The sequence below is a fragment of the Bubalus kerabau genome, chromosome 11, assembly GCF_029407905.1.
Source record: "Bubalus kerabau isolate K-KA32 ecotype Philippines breed swamp buffalo chromosome 11, PCC_UOA_SB_1v2, whole genome shotgun sequence".
Taxonomy (NCBI): Eukaryota; Metazoa; Chordata; class Mammalia; order Artiodactyla; family Bovidae; genus Bubalus; species Bubalus kerabau.
This window is the reverse complement of record NC_073634.1, coordinates 109,070,489-109,089,558: the sequence shown is the minus strand read 5'-3', so window position 1 is coordinate 109,089,558 and position 19,070 is coordinate 109,070,489. Positions and strand designations below refer to the sequence as shown.

Genomic DNA, 19,070 nt, shown 5'->3' with positions numbered 1-19,070 from the left:
AGCTAGAGAACCCGTGTGCCAGGATGGAAGGCCCTACATAACACAACGCAGCTCTCTCATGCCACAACTAAGACCCAAAGTGGCCCCAGCAAAGAAAATACAAAAGATGGCCGTTATCCCCAATCTGATCTCTAGACTCATTGCGATTTCCATCAAGACCTGGAAGCTTTTTTTAATTTCCCCAGAAATTGACAAGCGAAGTGAAAGTCACTCAGCATGTCCGACTCTTTGCAACCCCATGGACTATACAGTCCATGGAGTTCTCCAGGCCAGAATACTGGAGCAGATAGCCATTCCCTTGGCCAGGGGATCTTCCCAACCCAGGGATCTAACCCAGGTCTCCTGCATTGCAGGCAGATTCTTTACCAGCTAAGCCACTAGGGATGACCAGAAATTTACAAGCTGGCCCTTAAAATTGGGCTTCCCAGGTGGTGCTAGTGGTTAAGAACCCGGCTGCCAATGCAAGAGACATAAGAGACCTGGGTTCGATCCCTGGGTTGGGAGGATCCCCTGGAGGAGAGCACAGCAACCCACTCCAGTATTTTTGCCTGGAGGATCCCGTGGACAGAGGAGCCTGGCAGGTTATAGTCCATACGGTTGCACAGAGTCAAACACGACTGAAGTGACTGACTTAGCACACACAACCTTAAAATTATATAGAAAGGCAAAGGACCCAGAACAATAACAACAAAAATCTTGAAAAGGAAGAACAAAGTGGAAGGACTCACATTTCCCAATTGGAAAACTGACCACAAACTTAAAGAATCAAACAAATGCTCTTCTGGCATAAGCTCAGACATGCAGATCAATGGAAAAGAACTGAAATTTCAAAACCAAATCTGTACATTAACAGCCAATTAATTTTTTACGGAAGTACCAGGACAATTTGGTTGTTGTTTCTGTTCACTTTTTTGGTGGGGCCACACCGCATGCTGTGCTGGATCCTACCTCCCAGAGCAGGGTCCAGCCCACGCCCTGCAGGGGGACTGTGCAGTCTTAACCAGTAGACCACCAGGTGTCCCAGGAGGGACAGTACTGTGTCAGCTTGCTTGGGCTACAACCCCCAGTTATTCAATCAAAATATAACCTAACATAACCTAGGTGTTGCTGTGAAGGCAACTTGTAGATGAAGTCCATAATCATTCGATTCCAGGTAAAGCAAAGGCTCCTACATGACCTGTTATTGTTTAGTCGCTCAGTCGTGTCTGACTCACCTGCAGCCTCCATGGACTGTACCCACCAGGCTCCTTGGTCCATAGCACTTCCCAGGCAAGAATACTGGAGTGGGTTGGAAGGGGTCCAATTCAGTTCTTTAAAAGCCCCTAAGAGAACAGCTGAGGCTTCTCTGAAAAATAAGAAATTCTATCCATGGATAACTCATGCCAGAGGTTCAGCCTGCCATTTCCAACACCTGCTCTAAGTTTTTTTAACTTGTCTAGTTAGCCATCTTGTAGCCGATTCCTAGAAACAAATACCTTAATGCATATCCCCCACTGATTCTTTTTCTCTGGTTGAACCCTAAGTGACACAGGTGTCAAAAGAAATCAATGAAGAAAGCACAGTCTTTTCAGAGAACGGTGCTGGGAAAGTTGGATATCAACAGGCAAAAACATTAATTTAGACTCTCACCTCACAGTTCAGTTCAGTTCAGTCGCTCAGTCGTGTCTGACTCTTTGCGACTCCACGGACTTCAGTGTGCCAGGCCACCCGGTCCATCACCAACTCCCAGAGCTTGCTCAAACTCATGTCCATCAAATCAGTGATGCCATCCAACCATTTCATCCTCTGTTGTCCCCTTCTCATCCTGCCCTCAATCTTTCCCAGCATCAGGGTCTTTTCAAATGAGTCAGTTCTTCGCATCACTGATTCTTCGCATCAGTGGCCAAAGTATTGGAGTTTCAGCTTCAGCATCAGTCCTTCCAATGAATATTCAGGATTGATTTCCTTTAGGATGGACTGGTTGGATCTCGAAGTCCAAGGGAATCTCAAGAGTCTTCTCCAACACCACAGTTCAAAAGCATCAATTCTTCAGTGCTCAGCTTTCTTTATGGTTCAACTCTCACATCTATACATGACCACTGGAAAAACCATAGCTTTGACTAGACAGACCTTTGTTGGAAAAGTAATGTCTCTGCTTTTTAGTAAGCTGTCTAGGTTGGTCATAGCTTTTCTTCCAAGGAGTAAGCGTTTCTTAATTTCATGGCTGCAATCAACATCTGCAGTGATTTTGGAGCCCAAAAAATAAAGTCTGTCACTGTTTCCCCATCTGTTTGCCATGAAGTAATGGGACCGGATGCCATGATCTTAGTTTTTTGAATGTTGGGTTTTAAGCCAACTTTTTCACTGTCCTCTTTCATTTTCATCAAGAGGCTCTTTAGTTCTTCTTCATTTTCTGCCATGAGGGTGGTGCCATCTGTATATCTGAGGTTATTGATATTTCTCCTGGCAATCTTGATTCCAGCTTGTGCTTCATCCAGCCCAGCATTTCTCGTGATGTACTCTGCATATAAGTTAAATGAGCAGGGTGACAATATACAGCCTTGACATACTCCTTTCCCTATTTGGAACCAGTCTGTTGTTCCATGTCCAGTTCTAACTGTTGCTTCCTGACCTGCATACAGATTTCTCAAAAGGCAGGTCAAGTGGTCTGGTATTCCCATCTCCTGAAAATTTTTCCACAATTTGTTGTGATCCACACAGTCAAAGGCCTTAGCGTAGTCAATAAAGCAGAAGTAGATGATTTTCTGAAACTCTCTTGCTTTTTTGATGATCCAGCGGATGTTGGAAATTTGATCTCTGGTTCCTCTGCCTTTTCTAAATCCAGCTTGAACATCTGGAAGTTCATGGTTCACATACTCTTGAAACCTGACTTGGAGAATTTTGACCATTACTTTGCTAGCGTGTGAGATGAGTGCAATTGTGCGGTAGTTTGAGCATTCTTTGGCATTGCCTTTCTTTGGGATTGGAATGAAAACTGACCTTTTCCAGTCCTGTGGCCACTGCTGAGTTTTCCAAATTTGCTGGCATATTGAGTGCAGCACTTTCACAGCATCATCTTTCAGGATTTGAAATAGCTCAACTGGAATTCCATCACCTCCACTAGCTTTGTTTGTAGTGATGCTTTCTAAGGCCCACTTGACTTCACATTCCAGGATGTCTGGCTCTAGGTGAGTGATCACACCATCGTGATTATCTGGGTCATGAAGATCTTTTTTGTACAGTTCTTCTGTGTATTCTTGCCACTGCTTCTTAATATCTTTTGCTTCTGTTAGGTCCATACCATTTCTGTCCTTTATTGTACCCATCTTTGCATGAAATGTTCCCTTGGTATCTCTAATTTTCTTGAAGAGATCTATAGTCTTTCCCATTCTGTTGTTTTCCTCTATTTCTTTGCATTGATCGCTGAGGAAGGCTTTCTTATCTCTCCTTGCTATTCTTTGGAACTCTGCATTCAGATGGGTTTGTCTTTCCTTTACTCCTTTGCTTTTTGCTTCTCTTCTTTTCTCAGCTATTTGTAAAGGCCTCAACCATTTGGCCTTTTTGCATTTCTTTTCTTGAGAATGGTCTTGATCCTTGCCTCCTGTACATCACTAAACTCCATCCATAGTTCATCAGGCACTCTGTCTGTCAGATCTAAGCCCTTGAATCTGTTTCTCACTTCCACTGTACAATAGTAAGGGATTTGATTTAGGTCATATCTGAATGGCCTAGTGATTTTCCCTACTTTCTTCAATTTAAATCTGAATTTGGCGATAAGGAGTTCATGATCTGAGCCACAGTCAGCTCCTGGTCTTGTTTTTGCTGACTGTATAGAGCTTCTCCGGAGAAGGCAATGGCACCCCACTCCAGCACTCTTGCCTGGAGAATCCCATGGATGGAGGAGCCTGGTAGGCTGCAGTCCATGGGGTCGCTAAGAGTCGGACATGACTGAGAGACTTCACTTTCACTTTTCACTTTCATGCATTGGAGAAGGAAATGGCAACCCACTCCAGTGTTCTTGCCTGGAGAATCCCAGGGACGGGGGAGCCTGGTGGGCTGCCGTCTATGGGATCGTACAGAGTCGGACACGACTGAAGCGACTTAGCAGAGCTTCTCCATCTTTGGCTGCAAAGAACATAATCAATCTGATTTCAGTGTTGGCCATCTGGTGATGTCCATGTGTAGACTCATCTCTTGTGCTGTTCAGAGAGGATGTTTGCTGTGACCAGTGTATTCTCTTGGCAAAACTCTATTAGCTTTTGCCCTGCTTCATTCTTTACTCCAAGGTCAAATTTGCCTGTTACTCTCAGTATCTCTTGACTTTCTACTTTTGCATTCCAGTCCCCTATAATGAAAAGGACATCTTTCTGGAGTGTTAGTTCTAGAAGATCTTGTAGGTCTTCATAGAACCATTCAACTTCAGCTTCTTCAGCATTGGTGGCCAGGGCATAGACTTGGATTACTCACCTTACAGTATATACAAAAATTAGTACAGAAGTTATTCACAGACCTAAATGTAAGAGCTAAAACCATAAAGCCACATGGAATAAAACATAGCGAATCTTTACGATCCTGGATTAAGCAACGACTTAGCTACAACATCAAAGGCTTGATCCAGCATAGAAACAAATTAATAAATATCACTTTATAAAAATTAAAAACGTCTGTACTCCAAAAGACATTTTTAAGGGCACTACCCAGTATCTTGTAATAACCTTCAATGGGAGAGAATTTTAAAAAGAACGTACACACACTGAACCACTTTGCTGTCTGTCTGAAACTAGCAGAACATTGTAAATCATCTATATTTCAAGAGAAATCTAAAAAACAAAACATTTTAAAATTATTTTAAAAAACCGAGAGAACATATTTACAAATTATGTAGCTGGTAAAGAGACTTACAGCTAAACTATATAAAGACCCCTTGCAACTCAATAATGAGGCAAACAACTCAGATGATAGGAATGGCTGGTAAGCACGTGGAAAATGCTCAGCGGCATTAGCTGTGGGGGACGCAAATTGAAACCACACACTCGTGTCAGCGCGACAAAAAAGACTGCCAGTAACAAGCTTTGGCAAGGACTCAGAAACCGTCACCTCACACACTGCTGGTGGGATGAAGAACGGCAGTCACTTTGGAAAGCAGATAGGAAGCTTCTTTCAAAATTACACACACAAAAATGTATATGACTCAGCAGTCCCACTCCTTGATATTGGTTCAAGATAAATAAAAACACAGGTCCACACAAAGAAATTTTTGGCTAATGTTCCTTGCACCATTTATGCATAGAAGCCAAAAAATGGAAACAGTGCCAATGTCCATTAACTGGTGAGTGAGTAAAGGAAGTGCCTTTGATCCATTTAATGGAATCCTATTTAGCAATAGAAAGAAAGACACCATCTGCCAATATGTCCTAGGGCACGGGTGAACCTCAAAAACATGCTAAGTGAAAGAAATCAGACACAAAACCACAGAAGATTCCATTTGCATGAAATGCATTTTCAAAAGGGCCACCTGTGGGGACAGAAAGAGGATTAGTGGTTTTCAGAGAAACAGGTGGAAACAGGGACTCGTGGAAAATGAGCAGGATGGCTTTCTGGATGATGAAAACATTCTAAACCTGAATTGTGGTGATATTTGCACAATTCTGCAAACTTACTAAAAATCAATCCTTGCTGTTCAGTTGTTAAGTCGTGTCTGACTCTTTGACGCCACAGACTGCAGCCAGGCCTGCCTGCCCCCACCATCGCCCGGAGCGCAAACTCAGGCCCATCACGGTGGTGCTGCCAACCAGCCTTATCTCATCCTCTGCCGTCCCCTTCTCCTCCTACCTTCCATCTTTCCCAGCATCAGGATCTGTTCTATGAGTCAGTTCTTCGAATCAGGTGGCCAAAGTATTGCAGCTTCAGCTTCAGCATCAGTCCTTCCAATGAATATTCAGGATTGATCTCCTTTAGGATGGACTGGCTGGATCTCCTTGCAGTCCAAGGGACTCTCAAGAGTCTTCTCCAACACCACAGTTTGAAAGCATCAATTCTTCGGTGCTCAGCTTTCTTCACAGTCCAACTCTCACATCCATACATGACTACTGGAAAAACCACAGCTTTGACTAGATGGCCCTTTGTTGGCAAAGTAATGTCTCTGCTTTTTAATATGCTGTCTAGGTTAGTCATAATTTTTCTTCCAAGGAGTAACCTTCTTTTAATTTCATGGCTGCAGTCACCATATGCACTGATTTTGGAGACCAAGATAATAAAATCTATCACTGTTTCCATTGCTTCCCCATCTGTTTTCCATGAAAATGGGCCTGGATGCCATGATCTTCGTTTTTTGAATGTTGAGCTTTAAGCCAGCTTTTTCACTCTCCTATTTCACCTTCATCAAGAGGCTATTTAGTTCTTCTTCACTTTCTCCAATAAGGGGGGTGTCATCTGCATATCTGAGGTTATTGATATTTCTCCTGGCAATCTTGATTCCAGCTTGTGCTTCATCCAGCCCAGCGTTTCTCATGATGTACTCTGCATATAAGTTAAATGAGCAGGGTGACAATATACAGCCTTGACGTACTCCTTTTCCTATTTGGAACCAGTCTGTTGTTCCATGTCCAGTTCTAACTGTTGCTTCCTGACCTGCATACAGGTTTCTCAAGAGGCAGGTCAGGTGGTCTGGTATTCCCATCTCTTTCAGAATTTTCCACAGTTTATTGTGATCCACACAGTCAAAGGTTTTAGCATAGCCAATGAAGCAGAAATAGATGCTTTTCTGGAACTCTCTTGCTTTTTTGATGATCCAGTGGATGTTGGCAATTTGATCTCTGGTTCCTCTGCCTTTTCTAAATCCAGCTTGAATACCTGGAAGTTCTTAGTTCATGTACTTTTGAAGCCTGGCTTGGAGAATTTTGAGCATTACTTTACTAGCGTGTGAGATGAGTGCAATTGTGCAGTACTTTGAGCATTCTTTGGCATTGCCTTTCTTTGGGATTGGAATGAATACTGACCTTTTCCAGTCCTGTGGCCACTGCTGAGTTTTCCAAATTTGCTGGCATACTGAATGCAACATTTTAAGAGTATCATCTTTTATAATTTGAAATAGCTCAACTGGAATTCCATCACCTCCACTAACTTTGTTTGTAGTGATGCTTCCTAAGGCCCACTTGATTTCACACTCCAAGATGTCTGGCTCTAGGTGAGTGATCACACCATTGTGGTTATCAGGGTCATGAAGATCTGTTTTGTATAGTTTTTCCATGTATTCTTGCCACCACTTCTTTAACATCTTCTGCTTCTGTTAGGTCCATACCATTTCTGTCCTTTATTGTACCCATCGTGGCATGAAATATTCCCTTGGTATCTCTAATTTTCTTGAAGAGATTTCTAGTCTCGCCCATTTTATTTTTAAAAATCAATTAATTGTCCACTTAAAATGGGTAAATTTTGTGGCATGGAAATGATACCTCATTCAAACTGTTTTTTTTTAAAATAAACAGACAAGAAAACTACAACATAAAATAGAAGCTCAACCAGACTGATTAAGGCTATAAATTTAGGTGGCTAAAGTATGAAGAAAACGAGATGGTAATTATCCTGAGAGTTGGGTGTCATACAGCAGGGTGGGGAGAGGGCGTGGGGCAGGCATGGGGGAGTCAGTGAGTAGAGGGGAGGCCAGCAGGTCCAAGAGACTGACTGTGTCCTATTTCTTGGCCTGGATGGTGAGCACAGGAGTGTTTGCTTTACAGTAAAGCTTTATTTTATTTTATTTTTGGCCGCACTGTATGGTTTTGCAGGATCTTAGCTTCCCCACCAATGACTGAACCTGGGCCATGGCAGTCAAAGCACTGTGTCCTAACCACTGGACTTCCCATTAGACATATATTTTGTTTTATAGACATTTCTTGATGTATGTTGTATTACACAACAATACCAACCAAAAATGTATTGTTTCTGAGAATAAGTCAAACAAAAATGAGCAAGACCTGTCTTCAGCAAATTACAGACTCTACTGAAAGACATTCAATCAGGCCTTAATAAGTGCAAAATAGTGTAAAGGGGTCGTTATTCCCCAAATTGACCTATAGAGTCAATGCAATTCTGATCAAATCCTAAAAGGCTTTTCAAAGAATCTGACAAACACTTCCCTGAAGGTACAGCAGTTAAGGCTCTGTACTCTGTACTCTGTTAAGGCTCTGTAATGCAGAGGGCACAGGTTTTGTCCCTGGTCAGGGAAGTTGCTCTGCCTCTCCTCCAGATGGGCTCTTTGGTTGTCATGGCCCCTGCCAACCTGCCCTGTTCCCCATAACATCAAGTTCCCCATCTTGTTCTCTGGATTTGCCTTTGGTATATCATACTTCTAATACCCTGAATTGCAACTCCTCTGCTATTTTCAAATAAACTTGCTTTGCTGGTAAAATAACTGGCTATCACTTATCAAGGTTGATCTATATGGTGTCAGAAGTGGGATCTGGGGTCCTCGTAGGCTCCGTTTACCTGAGGGACCTGTGGCCGCCCCTGGCCGGCACGCAGCCCCCAGGAGCCCGGCCCCAAGGTGTGAGATATTTCAGTCAAAGGAAGAAATAGCTCTTCTCCTAAGCTGGAATCTGTTGTTTGGGAATGTGGTTGATCAACTTGACACGTTGGCCACATGGTACCCGATGTAAGAAAATGAAAAGAAGAGGCAAGATGATGTCATTTTCCCATACTGTGAACCAAAAACAAAGGCCTTTTGTGAGACCAAGCTAACAAACCTCTGATGGTGCAAAGAGTAATTCTGTTTGAAGAACTTAACAGTAAGATAGAAGAAGTACTTTCAAGCTGAGACCTGCAGGTATACAAAGATCCAAAATACATATTGAGTAGGCCTGATCATCTGAATCCCATTCAATCGAGAAAGCGTGGCTATGAGTTGGATCGTCTTCTATCTGTGGCCCTTGACTATGTTTGTGGGCCATATAGGTGGGCACAGTTTGTTTTCTTTGAGCCTATCACCTTGAGGATGTGCCAGGATTTGCCTTATAACCCTGCCTTCACGCCCAGTCTTCTGAATCATCATGACCAACAGACGGCAGTTTTAGCAGCGGAGGTTCCCAGATTGTGCTGAGCCGTATCCTCGGCTGGTGGACCTGAATTTAGCTGGCGATCCTACCTAAGGAGCCTCAGTGGCAGTGCGAGAGACTATGGTTTTTGGTGTCCCTGAGAGTTGAAAATTGATCCTGATCTTGGCTGTTCCTTTTTGCACATGCGTGATTGTTCACCTCCTTGTCCAAATATGTACTTTAGGAGAGAAGAGCTTTCATTTGCTCGGTATTTCATAGGACTGATTTCTGTCATTTGCCTCTCTGCCACGTTGTTTACTTTTTTAACTTTTTTGATTGATGTGATAAGATTCTGGTATCCTGAAAGACCCATTATAATTTATGCTGTCTGCTACATGATGGTGTCATTAATTTTCTTTATTGGGTTTTTGCTTGAGGACCGAGTCGCCTGCAATGCATCCAGCCCTGCACAGTATAAGGCTTCCACAGTGACCCAAGGATCTCATGACAAAGCCTGTATCATGCTTTTTATGATACTCCATTTTTCTTACTATGGCTGGCAGCGTTTGGTGGGTGATTCTTACCATCACGTGGTTCTTGGCAGCTGTGCCAGAGCGGGGCAGTGAAGCTACTGAGAAGAAAGCCTTGCTGTTCCGTGCCAGTGCGTGGGGCATCCCTGGAACGCTGGCCATCATCCTTTTAGCGATGAATAAAATTGAAGGTGACAATAAAAAAAAAAGAAGAAGAAGAAGTGGGATCTTAAGGAGGTGAGCCCCAAGAGACTATGGACCCTGGAACTGAGCGAGCCCCTCATGCTCATCACTTCCCTGGGTCTCATCTTGGACTCCACACTCCATTCTTTCTGCGTCTTGAGCTCTCTGACTTGTTCGGGCTCTGGAACGGCTTTATCCTCTTTACGTGGAGGCTTCATCCTTTCTGGGTCAAGGCTTCATCCTTGGTGAGGACTTGGCTGTCTTCTGGGGAGTGCGGCAGTGACATTATTTGGGGGATGAGCTAACTGGAATCCAGTGATTTGTTTTATTCCTTTTGGAATCTGGTCTAGGACTCCAGCAACTTTCTTGGGCTTCCAGAACTTAGGGAAAAGGGATCCTGGGCATCCGAACTCTCTGAGGGCGGCCCTCCCTCAGGGGCTCCGGCAGGTCCATGTTTAAAAGCTTGGACCCTGACAGGCTCTCCCCCCCGCAACATGTTCATTTTTTATAAAGTGGGCCAAACAAACTAAAAGTAATCTGGAATTAAGATGGCCATTGCAGGGAACTTTAGGTCTTCCCAAACTCATTTTTATTAAGATTCAATTGGAGCACTGTGGTTCTAAAATTAAACAAAAGGAATGGGATATTCATTTTCATTGGTACCTGGAAAGTTCCAAATGTGCGCAAAAGTCTTAATTGCTTGTTTGCAAGATAACATTTTTGGCAGTTTAGAAATGTTATCTTGCAAACAAGCAATTAAGACTTTTGCGCACATTTGGAACTTTCCAGGTACCAATGAAAATGAATATCCCATTCCTTTTGTTTAATTTTAGAACCACAGTGCTCCAATTGAATCTTAAGAAAAATGAATTTGGAAGACTCAAAATTCTCCAAGCCAGGCTTCAGCAATATGTGAACCATGAACTTCCTGATGTTCAAGCTGGTTTTAGAAAAGGCAGAGGAACCAGAGATCAAATTGCCAACATCTGCTGGATCATGGAAAAAGCAAGAGAGTTCCAGAAAAACATCTATTTCTGCTTTATTGACTATGCCAAAGCCTTTGACTGTGTGGATCACAATAAACTGTGGAAAATTCTGAAAGAGATGGGAATACCAGACCACCTGATCTGCCTCTTGAGAAATGTGTATGCAGGTCAGGAAGCAACAGTTAGAACTGGACATGGAACAACAGACTGGTTCCAAATAGGGAAAGGAGTTCGTCAAGGCTGTATATTATCACCCTGTTTATTTAACTTATATGCAGAGTACATCATGAGAAATGCTGGACTGGAAGAAACACAAGCTGGAATCAGGATTGCCGGGAGAAATATCAATAACCTCAGATATACAGATGACACCACCCTTATGGCAGAAAGTGAAGAGAAACTAAAAAGCCTCTTGATGAAAGTGAAAGTGGAGAGTGAAAAAGTTGGCTTAAAGCTCAACATTCAGAAAACGAAGATCATGGCATCCAGTCCCATCACTTCATGGGAAATAGATGGGGAAAGAGTGGAAACAGTGTCAGACTTTATTTTTCTGGGCTCCAAAATCACTACAGATGGTGACTGCAGCCATGAAATTAAAAGACGCTTACTCCTTGGAAGGAAGGTTATGACCAACCTAGATAGCATATTCAAAAGCAGAGACATTACTTTGCCAAAAAAGGTTCATCTAGTCAAGGCTATGGTTTTTCCTGTGGTCATGTATGGATGTGAGAGTTGGACTGTGAAGAAGGCTGAGCGCCGAAGAATTGATGCTTTTGAACTGTGGTGTTGGAGAAGACTCTTGAGAGTCCCTTGGACTGCAAGGAGATCCAGCCAGTCCATTCTGAAGGAGATCAGCCCTGGGACTTCTTTGGAAGGAATGATGCTAAAGCTGAAACTGCAGTACTTTGGCCACCTCATGCGAACAGTTGATTCATTGGAAAAGACTCTGATGCTGGGAGGGATTGGGGGCAGGAGGAGAAGGAGACGACAGAGGATGAGATGGCTGGATGGCATCACTGACTCGATGGACATGAGTCTGAGTGAACTCCGGGAGTTGGTGATGGACAGGGAGGCCCGGCGTGCTGCGATTCATGGGGTCGCGAATAGTCGGACACGACTGAGTGACTGATCTGATCTGATCTGATCTGAAAGTTCCCTGCAATGGCCATCTTAATTCCAGATTACTTTTAGTTTGTTTGGCCCACTTTATAAAAAATGAACATGTTGCGGGGGGAGAGCCTGTCAGGGTCCAAGCTTTTAAACATGGACCTGCCGGAGCCCCTGAGGGAGGGCGGCCCTCAGAGAGTTCGGATGCCCAGGATCCCTTTTCCCTAAGTTCTGGAAGCCCAAGAAAGTTGCTGGAGTCCTAGACCAGATTCCAAAAGGAATAAAACAAATCACTGGATTCCAGTTAGCTCATCCCCCAAATAATGTCACTGCCGCACTCCCCAGAAGACAGCCAAGTCCTCACCAAGGATGAAGTTTCTGAAGCCTCAGGCTCCTTGAGATCCCTTCCCCCAGCGGGTTTGTCTCTGGCGCCCTCTTGTGTCTTCTCCACTTCCTTCTTCTCAGACTCCACCCCCTTTGTCTCAGACTCCACCCCCTTTGTCTCAGACTCCACCCCCTTTGTCTCAGACTCCACCCCCTTTGTCTCAGACTCCACCCCCTTTGCGTCTGACTCCACCCCTTTGCATCTGACTCCACCACCTTAGTTTTGTCCTCTCCCGTCCGCTGTGGAAACCTGCCCCTTTAAAATCGATCTTCTTAGGATCCTACTGCTAAACCCCTAACTATGGAGCAAATAAATAACTAGAAAGAAACATTAAAATAGCAAATGCCCTCGATTTTTTATAATATAGAAATATACTCCAAAACTCCTAGGAGAAAACTTGCTTTCTGTTACTATTTGTTGAAATCTTGCTAAGTCATGCATTATGTTTGTAAAGGGGAATTTTGTTTTAAGTTAGTCCACCTTAAGGGGTGCCATTAAAATGCAGGATTCCAAACGTCCTGATGGACATCACCAGATGGTCAATACTGAAATCAGATTGATTACATTCTTTGCAGCCAAAGATGGAGAAGCTCTATACAGTCAGCAAAAACAAGACTGGGAGCTGACTGTGGCTCAGATCATGAACTCCTTATTGCCAACTTCAGACTTAAATTGAAGAAAGTAGGGAAAATCACTAGACCATTCAGATATGACCTAAATCAAATCACTTACGATTATACAGTGGAAATGACAAATAGATTCAAGGGATTAGATGTGATAGACAGACTGCCTGAAGAACTATGGAAAGAGAGATAAGAACGTCTTCCTCAGGCCACCGCATTCACCCTCTGCGATGGCCCACACTCTGTCTGTGGAGTGTGCTTCTCTCTGTATCTGAATAAATGCACTTCTTACCAAGAGAAAAAAGAAAAAAAAGAAAGCCTTCCTCAGTGATCAGTGCAAAGAAATAGAGGAAAACAACAGAATGGGAAAGACCAGAGATAGCTTCAAGAAAATCAGAGATACCAAGGGAACATTTCATGCAAAGATGAGCACAAAAAAGGACAGAAATGGTAGGGGCCTAACAGAAGCAGAAGATAATAAGAAGAGGTGCCAAGAATACACAGAAGAACCATACAAAAAAGATCTTCATGACCCAGATAACCACGATGGTGTGATCACTCACCCTAAACTAGAGCCAGACATCCTGGAATGCAACATCAAGTGGGCCTTAGGAAGCACCACTTTGAACAAAGCTAGTGGAGGTGATGGAATTCCAGTTGAGCTATTTCAAATCCTGAAAGATGATGCTGTGAAAGTGCTGCACTCAATATGCCAGCAAACTTGGAAAACTCAGCAGTGGCCACAGGACTGGGAAAGGTCAGTCAGTATTCATTCCAATCCCAAAGAAAGGCAATGCCAAAGAATGCTCAAACTACCACACAATTGCACTCATCTCACACACTAGCAAAGTAATGCTCAAAATTCTCCAAGCCAGGCTTCAAGAGTACGTGAACTGTGAACTTCCAGATGTTCAAGCTGGATTTAGAAATGGCAGAGGAGCCAGAGATCAAATTGCCAACATCCGCTGGATCATCAAAAAAGCAAGAGAGTTCCAGAAAAATATTTATTTCTGCTTTATTGACTATGCCAAAGCCTTTGACTGTGTGGATCACAATAAACTGTGGAAAATTCTGAAAGAGATGGAAATACCAGACCACCCGACCTGCCTCCTGAGAAATCTGTATGCAGGTCAAGAAGCAACAGTTAGAACTGGACATGGAACAACAGACTGGTTCCAAATGAGGAAAGAAGTACGTCAAGGCTGTATATTGTCACCCTGATTATTTAACTTATATGCAGAGTACATCACGAGAAATGCCAGGCTGGATAAAGCACAAGCTGGAATCAAGATTGCTAGGAGAAATATTAATAACCTCAGATATGCAGATGACACCACACTTATGGCAGAAATTGAAGAAGAACTAAAGAGCCTCTTGATGAAAGTAAAAGAAGAGAGTGAAAAAGTTGGCTTAAAGCTCAGCATTCGGAAAACTAAGATCATGGCATCTGGTCCCATCACTTCACGGCAAATAGATGGGAAAACAGTGGAAACAGTGGCAGACTTGATTTTGGAGGGCTCCAAAATCAGTGCATATGGTGACTGCAGCCATGAAATTAAAAGATGCTTACCTCTTGGAAGGCAAGTTATGACCAACCTAGACTGCATATTAAAAAGCAGAGACATTCCTTTGCCAACAAAGGTCTGTCTAGTCAAGGCTATGGTTTTTCCAGTGGTCATGTATGGATGTGAGAGTTGGACTATAAAGAAAGGTGAGCACCGAAAAATCGATGCTTTTGAATTGTGGTGTTGGAGAAGGCTCTTGAGAGTCCCTTGGACAGCAGGGAGATCCAACCTGTGCATCCTAAAGGTAATCAGTCGTGAGTGTTCACTGGAAGGACTGATGCTGAAGCGGAAACTCCAATACTTTGGCTATCTGGTTCGAAGAGCTAACATTTGAAAAGACCGTGATACTGGGAAAGATTGAAGGTGGGAGGAGAAGGGGATGACAGAGGATGAGATGGTTGGATGGCATCACTGACTCAATGGACGTGAGTCTGAGTGAACTCCGGGAGTTGGTGATGGACAGGGAGGCCTGGTGTGTTGCAGTCCCTGGGGTTGCAAAGAGTCAGACATGACTGAGCGACTGAAATGAACTGAACTGAATTCATATGACTGAACTGCGTAAGCGTTTGTAAAAGCCTCACGGAAAACCAACTGCCTTTATGTTTTGTTTTCCAGACACCATGTACCCCTTTCCCCTCTCCTTTAAGCTGTCTGCATGAGCACGCGTGCTCAGTCGCTCGGTCGTGCCCCACTCTTTGCGACCCCACGGACTGTAGCCCATCCAGTTCGTCTGTCCATGGGACTCTCTAGGCAAGAAGCCTGGAGTGGATTGCCGTGCCCTCCTCCTGGGGTTCTTCCCGACCCAGGGATTGCATCCGAGTCTCCTGCGTCTTCTGCATTTGGCAGGCGGGTTCTTCACACGAGTGCTGCCTGGGAAGCCCTAAGCAGTCTATACCTTATGCTTTGGTAAAGTGTTTCTTTGCATCAAAGGTTGACATTTACATTTTTCTCCCTACCTGGTCCCTCAAGAGCTCTGAAACTCTTATTGAATATTAGCTTTTCATGACAGTGGACCTATTTGCACAGGTTTGATGGGGTCTGTTCTCCCCGGAACAGAACACCCAGCGCACGTGGCTCTGCCTCTCTGATCCACAGCTGAGAAAGGGAGAAGCGTTTCTGCACTGCGGCTATTGAGAATAGCCAGCAGGGGATTCCCTGGTCGTCCGGTGGTTGGAACTCCCCGTTCTCACTGTCAAGGGCCTGGGTTCGACCTCTTGCTGGGGCACTAAGACCCCACGTGCCGTGTGGTGCAGCAAAAAGATAAAAAGTTTAAGAAGGTAACCAGTTGGAATTAACATACACACGACTGTACAGAAAATAGATCGCCAACAAGGACCTGCTCTAGCACAGAGAACTGCACTTTGCTGTACCCCTGAAACTAACATATCGTTGTAAATCAATTACACATCAATTGACTTTTTAAAAAACTCAAAGAATAAAAATCACTGGGCTCTGGCAGAGCACCCCTTTTGCTGTGCCCTCTCGGAAGACCAAGACCCCCACACCATGCCCCAGAGGCTGGAGGTCCTGGAAAAGGCACCCCTAGAAGGACCTCCTCCAGCCTCGCCTGAAGGGCACTGCCAGGGCCTGGTGACTAGCCATTGTGCCACCCAACTCCAGGGAGGAGGCTCCAGGTCCAGTGTCACGTCTAAAGGAAGCACCAAATCCCAGCTGGACCTGCACGCCGTCTGCAGACCTGAGGATAAACACCCATCAGGATCTGAAGCAGGGGGACACCAGCTTCCCCACAATGTCCGGACCCAGCCTGTGTACCTTCATTTCAACACCTCACCTTGTGCAACCCCTCACCTCGTCCCCCACCCCCACCAACTTCCCTTCTCGGAAGGACAACTCCCTCCTTCGTACTTCCCAATCCCCGGAGAAAGGGGGCTTCCCTGGTGGCTCAGACGGTAAAGAATCCGTCTGCAATGCGGGAGACCTGAGTTCGATCCCTGGGTTGGGAAGATCCCCCGGAGAAGGGAATGGCTACTCACTCCAGTATTCTTGCCTGGATAATCCCATGGACAGAGGAGCCTGGTGGGCTACAGTCCATGGAGTCACAAAGAGCTGGACATGACTGAGTGACTAACACTTTCCTTTCTGGAGAAGGGGGCCACCTCTCTGATTGCCCGATTTGCCATTGGAAGCCTCAGCCCACCCAACGAAGCGAGGACCCTTTGGTTCACTCTCTAGATAATTTCACTGGGGCTCCAGATGCTGCTGTCTGTCCAGACTGCTCCTCGGGCCCACATGACACAGCTAGGAAGCCGAGCCCGCCTAAACGTATTCTGATTGAGTAGGGAGTTGAGCCCACCTAAACGCATTCCTTCTTCAGTGCGACCTGACTCTGGGATGGGAAAACAAGAGCTTCTGATACCTGCGTGGAGAGTTCTATGGGGCTGCCCACGCAAGTTGAGTCACCTGTAGACTTGCTGACACACGGGCATATCTAAGTAGCTTTCTGGTGTGTAATCACATCTCTGAGCCTCGGTGAAGTGATGTCAGTGCCTCTGACTGGCGAAGGAATCCCAGGTTCCATCCTACTGGTTGAAGCTTTGTGTATGCACACTCCCTGCATGCACTTCTTATGTGGAAGTTCGGGGGAGAGCCATTATGCGTGGGCAGCCTCTCGTCTTGATGGCTGGAAAACAGGATGGTGTGCCCTGCTGTGTTCACTGTTGTGTTCTCCCTGCATAACTGAACAGTAGCCTCACGTGGATCCATCCCATTAAACCTCTGTAACTGCCTTAAGCAGGAATTCGCAGGAGGCCCAAGGACTGCGAGGAGATCCAAGCAGTCCATCCTAAAGGAGATCAGTCCTTGATGTTCATTGGAAGGACTGATGTTGAAGCTGAAACTCCAATACTTTGGCCACCTGATGCAAAGAGCTGACTCATTGGAAAAGACCCTGATGCTGGGAAAGATTGAGGGCAGGAGGAGAAGGGGACGACAGAGGATGAGATGGTTGGATGGCATCACCGACTCAATGGACATGGGTTTGGGTAATCTCCGGGAGTTGGTGATGGACAGGGATGCCTAGCGTGCTGCGGTTCATGGGGCTGCAAAGAGTCGGACACGACTGAGCAACTGAACTAAACTAAGAGATTCTGGCTTTGCCCCTGTAGGAAGACCCTTCCTCCCATGGACGGGAGTGAGCACCAGTGAACATATGTGTGTGTGTTACTGATCCACTTTGCTGTACATCTTTCTCTCTGTCAGACGGTTAAGTGTCTGCCTGCAATGTGGGAGACCCAGGTTTGATCCCTGGATCAGGAAGATCCCCTGGAGAAGGAAATGGCAACCCACTCCAGTGCTCTTGCCTGGGAAACCCCATGGATGGAGGAGCCTAGTAGGCTACAGTCCACGGGGCCGCAAAGAGTCAGACATGACTGAGCGACTTCCCTTTCGGTTTCCCTCTGTAGGGAGATCCTTCCTCTCATGGACAGGAGTGAGCACCAGCAAACGTATGATCAGGAAACCCTCCTGGACGCTAGGAGAGTTAGCCGACTCCAAGGCAGTCTCAGCTCAGCCACGGTCACTTAACACATCGGCCACAGTGGTTTTGGATAAACACATGCCTGTGATCACTACCTGCTGAGCAAGCAGGTGTCTGCAATAGCAAACTCCTCTTCCTGAAATGGTTAAAAGCCTCTGGGGAAGTAGAGACCCAATGACAGAAAATTAAAGAGCAAGCATGGCGGCCACAGCACCGTCACCTGGAGCCCGCTCTTCTGGGTGTGTCCACTAGATGCCTGCAGGTCTGGCTCCCGGTTTAGAACCAGCTTGCAGACCGGGCGTCCCCGGGAGCCCCGGAGCTGGGAGGAGTGCGGTCTTTCGGGGCAGGACGTGCCCCCTCCCCATCCCTTCCTGCTGGGGCCCAGGGTCTGAGTGCTGGCTGGACGGGCTGACCGCTTCCCTCTGCCGGGAGGGCCCCAATCCCCTCCTGGACAGACGGCTCACCGTCTGAAGCTGACCACCATGAAGGGCAGGTGAAGGAAAGGGCTCTGACCCTGGGGGACCCTCAGGGAGGGGCCCTGTCAGGGGATCAGAGACATCAGCCCCTGTGGGCCTTGAGGCCTCAGGAGGGCAGGGGCAAGGCTGAGTGCAGAGGTGGGGTCCAGAGCCCCTGGCACAGCCCCCTTCCCGTTGGCAGCACCCCCTTCGGCCCCCCTCGGGTCGCTGCTGCTCCCCAGTTGTGTTCCAGGCCCCCTACCTCCCAGGTTGCACCTTCCTCCCAGTGGGCTGCTCCAGGCTGACCCTGTGCCCATCAAGGAGCAGCTGAAACCACCGCACTGGCTCCCTTGGGAACCCAGCATAGGAGGCGCCCCAAAGTTCAGTGCTCACCGGCCCCCTCCCCTAGGAGCCACCAAGGTTCCTGCAGTCCTGCCCCTGCTCCTGACGCTGGAGCCTGGAGGGCCTGGGGCTGGGGAGGAGCCAGGATGGCAGGAGCTGGGATGGCAGGCATGAGGCCCAGCCCCAGGCCTGGGATGCACTGGGGACCAGGGAGGGAGCCCTATTAGAGGCCTCCAGGGAGTTCCGCACCCTGGAGCTGGCGGGGTGGTGGGGTGCTGGGGTGGGCAGGACCTCCCATGTGGGCCCACCACCTACTTGGGTCACCCTGAGGCCCCTTCTGGAGCATTCAGGGGGCTCCCCTGGATCAGCTCATTGGGTGGGGCACCCACC

General features: G+C 46.2%; 1 pseudogene; it reads left to right on the top strand.

The window, feature by feature from the left end:
* Window positions 1-8,418: 8,418 nt before the first annotated feature.
* On the top strand, window positions 8,419-18,854 carry LOC129623891 (frizzled-3-like; annotated as a pseudogene).
* The last annotated feature ends 216 nt before the right edge of the window (window positions 18,855-19,070 follow it).